We start from the raw sequence: 12,128 nt of genomic DNA, 5'->3' as shown, positions 1-12,128 counted from the left end.
TTCTCGACGCCCCACGAGATATTCCACGACCGACCATTTGTGGTGCTTGTCTCAATCAGGTTGCTCATGGTCTCCCAGACAAGGTTGGAGAAGGCCGGCAGCATTCTCTGCATTATTAAGAAAGCGATAATGATGTGGCCTTGCATGCGGGTCTTGGGGTTATGGAATTAGACAAAAATGAAAACTTACAATTTGATTATCCATATTGGGAATTATGAATTTGAAGAAGAGAAAATTCACCAGCGACGGCATTGTGATACTTCGCCTGTGATTTGTTGGATGGTTGATGGTTCTTACTGCCGGATGCCTTGGAGTCTTCTACAATAGGTTCCCTTCTTCGAAACGTATGCGCGTTAAGTTGTTTAAACCTCCGGCGTTTTGATTTTTTTAACAACTCTTAAAACATGATTAGACTGGGCATTAATATTGGTGCAATTACCAAGGGCAATTACCAATTTTCTAAAAAAAGATAAAACCCACTAATTCAAAATTTAAATTTTATAAATAATCTTATAATTTTTTCCATCGTCTGACTTTGAAATTTCACTTCGTATTGTCAGCCTCGGTAATGGATAGACGGATTGATGTAGTCGATTATAGCAGGTAAATTGTTCATAATTACACTTTTTTTTGTATATTTATGTTTTTTATGTTTTTTTTTTGTTTTTGAAAAATAACATTAAGTAACATAAGGATATAATAACATTAATATGATATATGGCCCATGATATAATTAGCCCACTAAGACTGTCCGTCCATTGATCTGGCCCAACAATTTCACATGACATAACTTGTACCATTGCATCCAACAACCAAACAAAAAGAATGCAGTGCATGACAAAAAAACGTTGTATTTGGCCACTTCACACGTAGCTTAGAGATGGTTCCCACGTCTTAACCGAATCCGCTGCCTTTGCAAGCAATGCACCCCTTTCCTCGTTGCATCTTCCCATTAACAGTGCAATAGCCATTTTGATTCGAATCTTCTCTTCGTCAAGCTGCAAAGGGTCATTGCGGCGTAGATTAGAAACACACAATGTAATATCATTTTACTTGTATGCATGTGTTAACTTACAATTGGCAATACCGCATACGTGAACCACCGTTCCATTGCCATCCATTGCATGACCCAAATACTGGAGTCTGTACTGCTGCTGTTTTTTGGCACCCCCGGTGCGGTCATGATGTCCAAACTGGCAAACTCGGCAGCGCTCTTAGAGCGCAACTATTTATACGCATCAGTTGCAATAATTCCATCCAGTGCAGTTAGCTGCCACAGACTCGCCAAGATAAAAAGATTAGCGTATTCGGATAAGACGTTGAATTAACCTATGTACGTTGCTTACCATGCATTGTATGACACGTCTCCTTCTTGCCTTTGATTCTAGTTGCATTCGTGTCAAACTGGAAGACCTGCTTCTCCGACAGGTCCACCACAGCCAAAAACCAGTGCTTGTCATAATCTTCTTCTAATACTGGCACATAAACATGTGATTGATAGAAAAACCGAATACGATAAGATTGTCATAATTCAGTCCACCCAGGTTCAGAACATGCGTATGACAATTTTATCAGTCGGTAACTTACAAGGCGCAGGTCTTCTATCGAGTGCATGTGGTCATTTCTGTATCGCTGTGCCAAAATCTCAGGGTGGACACCGTCCATGACATCGACCTGGTTACTCAGAGAGTAGTCAGCGGATCAAACAAGTCACCGTGCATGTCAACAGTTCATGGTTCGTGTTAAAACAGAGAACGTTAAATCATAGTTATGCATTCAAGTAAGCTACGGAATTAGAATTTTGCCATACCGCAAAATTTAGATGTATGCACCACACCACTCGAGGGTGATCTCCATCAGTAGAACTGGGAGCAGTATAAGTATAATTAAAAAAAACTATGGAAACCCAGCCAAAGCATCACAACCGTACCTGAGCCATCTCGTTGTTGACGTTGTTGGATGCAACGGGCGTTCCATGATCGGCCATTGTTGGTTGCAGTATCGCTCATCACCGTCCGATGGGGTCGATCTGCGTTGGTTGTGTCTGTGGTTGATTGTGTTTCAGTGAGGGCTTGTAGTGTGAAGATGGTCGCATCGGCTAGCTGTTACCCAGTCAAAAGGTTGGAATTGCGAACACCTTTCTTGGAGTATGAAGACGGTCGTATCCATCGAGGCAGGATGCATCACATGCGTTAAGAATTACACCGGTTTGGCAACCTTGGGTGCTGTCCAATGTTCAAACCCTTGCAAAGGGTTCTTAACATAGTAAAAGGTGGCCTGCCATTACACGAGAACAGTCGTAGGGAAAAAACAAAAACATAATATACAAAAGGACAAAATACAAATAAAACCAGCAGAATAAAAAACATTATTATATGATCTAAATAATGGCGCGTAAAAATCAATAAGCTAAAATGATAAATATCAGTAACGTATAATACATGTATAAAATTACATAAAGTTTTTATTATTTTTATGTTAACATTTAACATTTTATGGATTTAACGGGGCACATATTTAATGTTAATGGTTTGAAGCGTCAGCTAACAACTCAATGGGGAAGATGCCTCTGCCCTCCAGGCTTTAATCTTACGGTCCGTGCCAGATTAGTGTCACAGGTGTCAGTCAATAAGAGGACCGTTGGGCTATGAAGACATGATGCCATTATCATTTATCAGAGACGTGAATATGAACGTTCGTTGTGCGTTGCTATTTCAAAAGCCAGTCTTTCACTCTCCCTATGAACTATTGAGCACACAATGCAAGGATCCTCTTCCATAAGCTCGTCCTTCGTCGATGCACCGACACCTCGCTGTCACTGTGGCGTGAGGTTGCCCATCAGAACTTCTTGAAAATGTGATTATCCAGGGAGAAGGTTTTATGGACGTTCTGGGTACGGAACCAGCACGAGATGCTCATTCTTTCAGTGGTACGATCCAGAGCCCCCGGCATGTTATTTCGATGTCATTCGCAAGTTGCTGGAAACCAATGAGGGCATAAGAAGCGAGAACATAGAGTTGAAGAAGAGAACACAGGAACTCGTAGACGAAGTGCATCGTTTGCAACAGTGTTTGCATGACACGATGTCAAAACTTGAGTCTGCTGTTGCAGCAAATACAACCATGGAAGACAACATGCTTGCGAGTGTCACGACGACGAGGAGGCATGGAGTAGCGATTGTCGCGCTGATATCCGTGATCGTTTTGTTGGTTTTTTTTCCCACTCAAAGTTGCCAGTTGAGCCTTTTTTGGGCTGAAATACATTGTTAATTCATTAACTCATGGGTGTTCGAAATTAGCGCATCTTAGCCTTTATTGTAGTGTGGATTTGTTTGCGTTGGCTCTGTGTTTTTAATCTAATTACCTAATTTTGATTTCTCGTATACATTCTACTAATTATAAACAATGATACACATCAATTCATGCAAAAAGAGGGATTTAAACATACCCGGAATACAAATAACGATTACATTTAGTCCATAAGTACTTGTGACAGATTTACGACGTGACAGCCTACTTGCCGCATATGTGATCGTCTCACACAAGGGGACGCTCCATTAGGGAACTAGAAAACCCACCCCCACAATTAAAGCACGCTGAAGGGACATGTCACTCGGTCACTCACCTTTGAATGCGGTGATTCTGTGTCAGCTAACTAAATTAATCTTATCCAACAAAATCTCCATCACAGAAATACCGTTAGCACCTCTTGCCCGTCTATGCATATTTTCGTGCACTGTGATCATACAATCACCCATGATCATCAAAGGATTCCATGGAACACCAAACTGATCATCAACTCCTAGCTTGATGAATGAAACGACGCACGTCGAGTCCAAGTGAATCTTGCACCATATGGTCGATAGTCCGAGCGGGGATCGTTCATATCCGACCAGGTGTGGCATTCTATCGAGCACACGCATCGCCTGCACGTGCTGAATTAACCTACGGTTTATCCTAATCTGGCTCAGAAGAAAGTTGCCTGCATCCAGAACGACCACGTGTGTTGCAACCGTGGCATCAAGTCCACCCCAGTTGACCCACAAGGCCTTACCAAGGTGGAAAACTGTGCTGGCACTGAGGTGAGTGAGACGCTGATCGTTTATGTACTCGTGTTTCCAGCATCCGTTTGCGGAATTGAAAACATTGCAGTGCAAAAACTTGTTTTTGAGGTGCCTCTTTGACATATGGACAACGTAGTAATTGTCAGTTCCCGCCCGGTATCCAAATGCGTATCCAATAACGGCTTGTTTCCATAGGGTGTTGGCCGGATCGTCTAGATGCCGAGCGCTCACAGCAGTGGGTTCCATACCATGAGTCTCAAATCAAAACCAGCCCGGCTATACCGGACACAGATCATACCGTAATCGGAGCCGATAACACTCCACCATTCGTGAGGACCCAGTTGTTCTGGCATTGGCGCGGGTACTCTTCCTCCGTCTAGACAGTCCACAAGACAGAAAGATACTCTTGAACATTGCCGTTCTGTATCTCGCTGCCGTCTTCGGGTCTGTCTGGCTGAAAATCTCCATTAATATATCACCCAGAAATACCTGATCACCCATCTCAGCCAACGACGCTACCAACTGATTTGCCATATACCAACTGCTTTTCTTCTCTTTTTTATTGTATGCCGTAAATTAGACTATCTAGAACAAAATAGAGTAAACATTTAAGGGAAGTGTGTACGACACACTTTCTCACTTTTGCTAGATTGTAGAGTTGGGGCACGCGTAGAGTTGTGCATCATGATGGATCTGACGCTCAAGTTTCGTGGATAGCTACAGCTCCCGTGCTTCTTTTGTTGAAGTAAATATAAATGGTTTGATTAGAGATTTTCTAAGAATTGATCCAACGAAATCGCGGATTTTCTATATCAGAAAAAGAAATGATCCATCTGGTTCAGAATGGATCTCGGATAATGAGTCAGATCAAATCAATATTAATCCATTTTTCCTATTTCTTTCCAGAACAAAATTCAACAATCACATATCCAAAATCATGAAACGATTCATGTGTTGTTGAAAAGAAATACAGAATTCCAATCTTTGATAATTTTGTCATCATCTAATTGTTTTGAAATAGGACCTTTTAGCAATGTAAAATACTACAACGAGCTGAAAATAAAAAGAGAATAAAAAAATAAAAAAAAGGATCTTCAAATTCTAATTAAGAATTCATTAGATCCCGTAGGAATAGCACTTCAAGTTTCAAATTTTTCTTCAGTTTACCTTTTAATAACTCATAATCTCACGTGACATCAATAAACATAAATGCCCCTTAAATAAAAATAATATGAAACAATAAATTAACATCATTTTTCAAGGAATAACAAGAAATTAGATAATCGAAAGGGTGGAATTCAATAATGTGCGATAGTTTATTGGGCCTAAAACAATAAATTAACATCGTTTTTCAAAAAAATCCATTTATAAAAAAATATATTTTATAATGCTTTATATTATTTTAAATTTTTTTTGTAGACCTGGTCTTGGATTCTTTTATAATATTTATAGTTTATTTATTTCTATATTTTAAATTAAATATTAACTATTTAAACTTTTTTATTAATTAAATATCAAATTTTAACATTCTATAGCAAACACCATAAGAAAAAAAACTCTTTCTCATGTTTTGTTATTATTAATAAATTACGAACATTGACATAAGTATACTAATGAGCAACTCAATTTTTTTTTTGTGTTATATGAAAGTAAAAGATCTAACTTTTGCAAAACACAATTAATAAAAATGTGTGTGAGTGTATATATTTTCCTATAACAAAATATATCTTTTGTTATATTTAGTGTAACTTCTAATTTAATTTTTTAAGGAAGCCAACATTTTTATTTAAGGTTAAGTATTATGATTTTATGACATGATCGGGAAAATTTTTTGGCCATAAACTTTTTTTTGGATTTTTTTTCCTAATAGTAATAGAGGTCCATTATTTAGTGTTTAGGGTTTAGGGTGTATGGTTTATGGTTTAGGGTTTAGGGTTTAGGGTTTAGTGTTTAGGGTTTAGGGTGTATGATTTAGGGTTTAGGGTTTATGATTTATGGTTTAGGGTTTAGGGTTTGGAGTTTAGGGTTTAGGATTTAGGGTTTATGTTTTAGGATTTAGGGGTTAGGGTTTAGGGTTTAGGGTTTAGGGTTTAGGGTTTAGGGTTTAGTGTTTAGGGTTTATGGTGTATGGTTTAGAATTTAGGGTTTAGGGTGTATGGTTTATGGTTTAGTATTTAGGGTTTATGGTTTAGTGTTTATGGTTTAGAGTTTAGGGTTTATGGTTAGTGTTTAGTATTTAAGGTTTAGAGTGTATAGTTTAAGGTTTAGGGTTTAGGGTTTAAGGTTTATGGTTTAGGGTTTACGGTGTATAGTTTAGGGTTTATGGTTTAAGGTTTAGTGTTTAGGGTTTAGGGTTTATGGTTTGGGGGTTTATGGTTTAGGGTTTATTGTTTAGTGTTTAGGATTTAGGGTGTATGGTTTAGGATTTAGGGTTTAGGATTTAGGGTGTTTGGTTTATGGTTTAGTGTTTACGGTTTATGGTTTAGGGTTTATGGTTTAGGGATTAGGGTTTATGGTTTAGGGTTTATGGTTTAGGGTTTGGAATTTATGGTTTAGGATTTAGGGCTTAGGGTTTAGGGTTTAGGGCTTGGGGTTTGGGGTTTAGGGTTTAAGATTTATGGTTTAGTGCTTAGGGTTTGGGGTTTAGGGTTTATGGTTTAGGGTTTAGAGTTTATGGTTTGGGATTTATGATTTAGGGGTTAAGGTTTATGGATTAAGGTTTATGGTTTAGGGTTTAGGGTTTGAGGTTTGGGGTTTAGCGTTTATGGTTTAGGACTTAGGGTTTGGGGTTTAGGGTTTATGGTTTAGGGTTTAGGGTTTATGATTTAGGGGTTAGGGTTTAGGGATTAGGGTTTATGGTTTAGGGTTTAAGGTTTGTGGTTTGGGGTTTAGGGTTTATAGTTTAGGGTTTAGGGTTTGGGGTTTAGTGTTTAGTGTTTAGAGTTTAGGATTTGGAATTTAGGGTTTAGGGTTTAGGGTTTATATTACATATCAATGTTGGTTAATAAAACAATAAAATTAAAAATAACGCAACGAGATTCGGGGGCAATGGTGCCCGTAACTAGGAGAGAGATAGAGACTACTGCACTGCGCACGATAGTGGAAAGCAACATCCGCGACTAATTTCCTTGTAATCCGCACGATGCCAAACTTTATGACGCGCTGACCAAGAGCCTGGGTAGCGGCAGATAAGCAGATGTATATGTCAAATGGGGGTATGGGACAATACACTGTGTATATACATATATATATATATATATGCTTAAACGAGTATGGCACAATCTTTGGACAAACCGATTAATACGTACGATGGGAAGGGAACTGGATAGCTAAAGGCATCTAATTTATTAGCCATTTTGGCTTTGTCCCATCTCCCAACGAATGCCTTTTGACGGTGTACTGGTGTAGGCAAAAAATCAATATGCCCATTGCATATGTAGCTCACAGATGAGCGGATAATTTATACGCTTTTTGGCATTGTTTTTACATAGTTTTTAATATGATTTAGTTAGTTTTTAGTATAATTTTATTAGTTTTTTTTAATAAAATTTACATTTCTGGACTTTACTATGAGTTTGTGTGTTTTTCTGTGATTTCAGGAATTTTCTGGCTGAAATTGAGGGACTTGAACAAAAATCAAATTCAGAGGTTGAAGAAGGACTGCAGATGCTGTTGGATTCTGACCTCCCTGCACTCAAAGTGAATTTTCTTGATCTACAGAACTCCAAAAGGCACGTCTCACTTGCATTGGAAAGTAGACTTCCAGGGCTTTCCAGCAATATATAATAGTTCATACTCTGCCCGAGTTTAGACGATGCAAACTGGCGTTCAACGCCAGTTCCATGTTGCATTCTGGAGTTAAACGCCAGAAACAAGTTGCAAAGTGGAGTTAAACGCTAGAAACAGGTTATAAACTGGCGTTCAACTCCAAGAAAGACCTCTCCACGTGAAAGCTTCAATGCTCAGCCCAAGCACACACCAAGTGGGCCCCAGAAGTGAATTTCTGCATCATTTACTTATCTCTGTAAACCCTAGTAACTAGTTTAGCATAAATAGGACTTTTTACTATTGTATTAGACATCTTGGGACGTTTAGTTCTTAGATCATGGGGGCTGGCCTCTTGGCCATGCCTGGACTTTGCTCTTATGTATTTTCAACGGTAGAGTTTCTACACACCATAGATTAAGGTGTGGAGCTCTGTTGTTCCTCATGAATTAATGCAAAGTACTATTGTTTTTCTATTCAATTCAAGCTTATTCCTATTCTAAGATATTCATTCGCACCCAAGAACAAGATGAATGTGATAATTATGTGACGCTCATCACCGTTCTCACCTATGAATGCGTGCCTTACAATCACTTCCGTTCTACATGAAGATGAGATAGAATGAGTATCTCTTAGGTATCTAATACAGGGGACCGAGTCCGAGATATTAGAATCTTCGTGGTATAAGTTAGAACCCATGGATGGCCATTCCTGAGATCCGGAAAGTCTAAACCTTGTTTGTGGTATTCCGAGTAGGATCTGGGAAGGGATGGCTATGACGAGCTTCAAACTCGCGAGTGCTGGGCGTAGTGACAGACGCAAAAGGATAGTAAATTATATTCCAGTATGATCGAGAACCAACAGATGATTAGCCATGCAGTGACAGCGCATTGGACCATTTTCACAGAGAGGATGGGATGTAGCCATTGACAACGGTGATGCCCTACATACAGCTTGCCATGGAAGGGAGTAGGAATGATTGGATGAAGACAGCAGGAAAGCAGAGGTTCAGGAGGAACGAAAGCATCTCTATACGCTTATCTGAAATTCTCACCAATGAATTACATAAGTATCTCTATCCTAGTTTATATTTTATTTATATTTTTATTATCAATTCACCATAACCATTTGAATCCGCCTGACTGAGATTTACAAGGTGACCATAGCTTGCTTCAGGCCGACAATCTCCGTGGGATCGACCCTTACTCACGTAAGGTTTATTACTTGGACGACTCAGTGCACTTGCTGGTTAGTTGTGCGAAGTTGTGACAAAGTGTGATTCACATTTGAGAGCACCAAGTCTTTGGTGCCATTGTTGATGATCGCAATTTCGTGCACCAAGTTTTTGGCGCCGTTACCGGGGATTGTTCGAGTTTGGACAACTGACGGTTCATCTTGTTGCTCAGATTAGGTAATTTTATTTTAATTTTAAGCTTTTTATTTCTTATTTTCGAAAATAATACAAAAAAAAATTTTTTCTCTTCTTCTTTTTCGTTTTTCCCAAAATATTTTTCGAAAAAACCAAAAAAATTTTAATAAAATCATAAAACCAAAAATAATTTTGATGTTTCTTGTTTAAGTCTTGTGTCAGTTTTCAAGTTTGGTGCCAATTGCATGTTTTTAATTTTTCTTTAAATATTCGAAAATTCATGCATGATGTTCTTCATGATCTTCAAGTTGTTCTTGGTAAGTCTCCTTGTTTGATCTTTAAAATTTCTTGTTTGTGTCTTTTCTTGTTTTCCATATGCATTTTTGAATTATTAATGTCTCAACATTGAAAAATTTCTAAGTTTGGTGTCTTGCATGTTTTTCTTTTCTAAAATAAATTTCAAAAATAAGTTCTTGGTGTTCATCTTGACATTCAAAGTGTTCTTGGTGTTCATCTTGACATTCAAAGTGTTCTTGCATGCATTATGTGTTTTGATTCATAATTTTCATGTTTTGAGTCTTTTTGTTGTTTTTCTCTTTCATCATTAAAAATTCAAAAATCAAAAAAATATCTTTCCCTTTTTCATCTCATAAAATTCGAAAATTTGACTTGACTTTTTCAAAAATTTTTAAAATTTAGTTGTTTCTTATGAGTCAAATCAAATTTTCAATTTAAAAATTCTATCTTTTTCAAATCTTTTTCAAAAATCAAATATTTTTCATTTTTTTTTTTCATATTTTCGAAAATTTCAAATAGATTTTCAAAGATCTTTTTCTTATCTTGTTCATAATTTCAAAATCTTTACTAACAATTAATGTGATTGATTCAAAAATTTCAAGTTGTTACTTGCCTATTAAGAAAGGTTCAATCTTTAAAATCATATCTTTTTGTTTCTTGTTAGTCAAGTAATCAACTTTAATTTTCAAAATCAAATCTTTTTAAATTTCTTTTTCAAATCTTTTTCGAAATAAATTTCAATCACATCTTTTTCAAAATTAATTTCAAAATCTTTTCTAACCTCTTATCTTTTCAAAATTTGATTTTCAAATCTTTTTCAATTAACCACTTAACTTTTTGTTTGATTTTTATCTTTTTCAAAACTACCTAACTAACTCTCTCTTTCTAATTTTCGAAAATTCCTTCCCTCTTTTTTTTCAAAATTTCTTTTTAATTAACTAATTGTTTTAAACTTTAATTTAATTTAATTTAATTTTTCTTTTTAATTTTCGAATTATAACTTTGATTTTAAATTAAAAACAAAAAATATTTTTATTTTAATTTAATTTAATTAATTTTCGAAATTCTTTTCCCCTAATATCTTTCTAATTATTTTATTTATCTACTAACACCTCTCTTCTTCTTAAGAATTCGAACCCACTCTTTCCCTCTGTGTTTGGATTCTTATCTTTTCCTTCATCTATTCTTCTCTTCTTATACTTACATAAGGAATCTTTATACTGTGACATAGAGGATTCCATACTTTCTTTTCTATTTTATTCTTTTTTATATGAGCAGGAACAAGGATAAAAACATTCTTATTGAAGCTGATTCTAAACCTGAAAGGACTCTGAAGAAGAAGCTAAGGGAAGCTAAAGCACAACTCTCTGGAGAAAATCTGACAAAAATTTTCGAAAAAGAAGGAGACATGGCCGAAAATAACAACAATGCAAGGAAGATGCTTGGTGACTTTACTACACCAAATTCCAATTTACATGGAAGAAGCATCTCAATCCCTGCCATTGGAGCAAACAATTTTGAGCTAAAACCTCAATTAGTTTCTCTGATGCAACAGAACTGCAAGTTTCATAGACTTCCATCAGAAGATCCTTTTCAGTTCTTAACTGAATTCTTGCAGATCTGTGATACTATTAAGACCAATGGGGTTGATCCCGAGGTCTACAGGCTTATGCTTTTCCCGTTTGCTGTAAGAGACAGAGCTAGAATATGGTTGGATTCTCAACCTAAAGATAGCCTGAACTCTTGGGATAAGCTGGTCACGGCTTTCTTAGCCAAGTTCTTTCCTCCTCAAAAGCTTAGTAAGCTTAGAGTGGATGTTCAAACCTTCAAACAGAAAGAAGGTGAGTCCCTCTATGAAGCTTGGGAGAGATACAAGGAATTGACCAAAAAGTTTCCTTCTGACATGCTTTCAGAATGGACCATCCTGGATATATTCTATGATGGTCTGTCTGAATTATCTAAAATGTCATTGGACCATTCTGCAGGTGGATCTATTCACCTAAAGAAAACACCTGCAGAAGCTCAAGAACTCATTGACATGGTTGCAAATAACCAGTTCATGTACACTTCTGAAAGGAATCCTGTGAGTAATGGGACGCCACTGAGGAAGGGAGTTCTTGAAATTGATACTCTGAATGCCATATTGGCTCAGAATAAAATATTGACTCATCAAGTCAATATGATCTCTCAGATTCTGAATGGATCGAAGGAATCATCCAACAGTACTAAAAAGACATCTTCTGAAGAAGAAGCTTATGATCCTGAGAACCCTGCAATAGCAGAGGTGAATTACATGGGTGAACCCTATGGAAACACCTATAATCCCTCATGGAGAAATCATCCAAATTTCTCATGGAAGGATCAACAAAAGCCTCAACAAGGCTTTAATAATGGTGGAAGAAACAGGTTTAGCAATAGCAAGCATTTTCCTTCATCCACTCAGCAACAGACAGAGAATTCTGAGCAGAATCCATCTAGCTTAGCAAATATAGTCTCTGATCTATCTAAGGCCACTTTAAGTTTCATGAATGAAACAAGGTCCTCCATTAGAAATTTGGAGGCACAAGTGGGCCAGCTGAGTAAAAGGGTCACTAAAACCCCTCCTAGTACTCTCACAAGCAATACAGAAGAGAA

The 12,128-nt window shown here is 37.1% G+C and overlaps 1 non-coding gene across 1 annotated transcript; it reads right to left on the bottom strand.

Moving 5' to 3' along the window:
• Positions 1-11,295: 11,295 nt before the first annotated feature.
• On the bottom strand, positions 11,296-11,403 carry LOC148570488 (small nucleolar RNA R71). The gene has a single exon (XR_015880314.1). It is a non-coding gene; the product is annotated as a small nucleolar RNA R71 (small nucleolar RNA).
• Between the last annotated feature and the right edge of the window lie 725 nt (positions 11,404-12,128).

This window comes from Arachis ipaensis, chromosome B3 (genome assembly GCF_059453495.1).
Source record: "Arachis ipaensis isolate K30076 ecotype BB chromosome B3, ASM5945349v1, whole genome shotgun sequence".
In the NCBI taxonomy this organism is placed as follows: domain Eukaryota; kingdom Viridiplantae; phylum Streptophyta; class Magnoliopsida; order Fabales; family Fabaceae; genus Arachis; species Arachis ipaensis.
The sequence above is the reverse complement of the archived record's forward strand: the minus strand, read 5'-3'. Positions and strand labels throughout refer to the sequence as shown.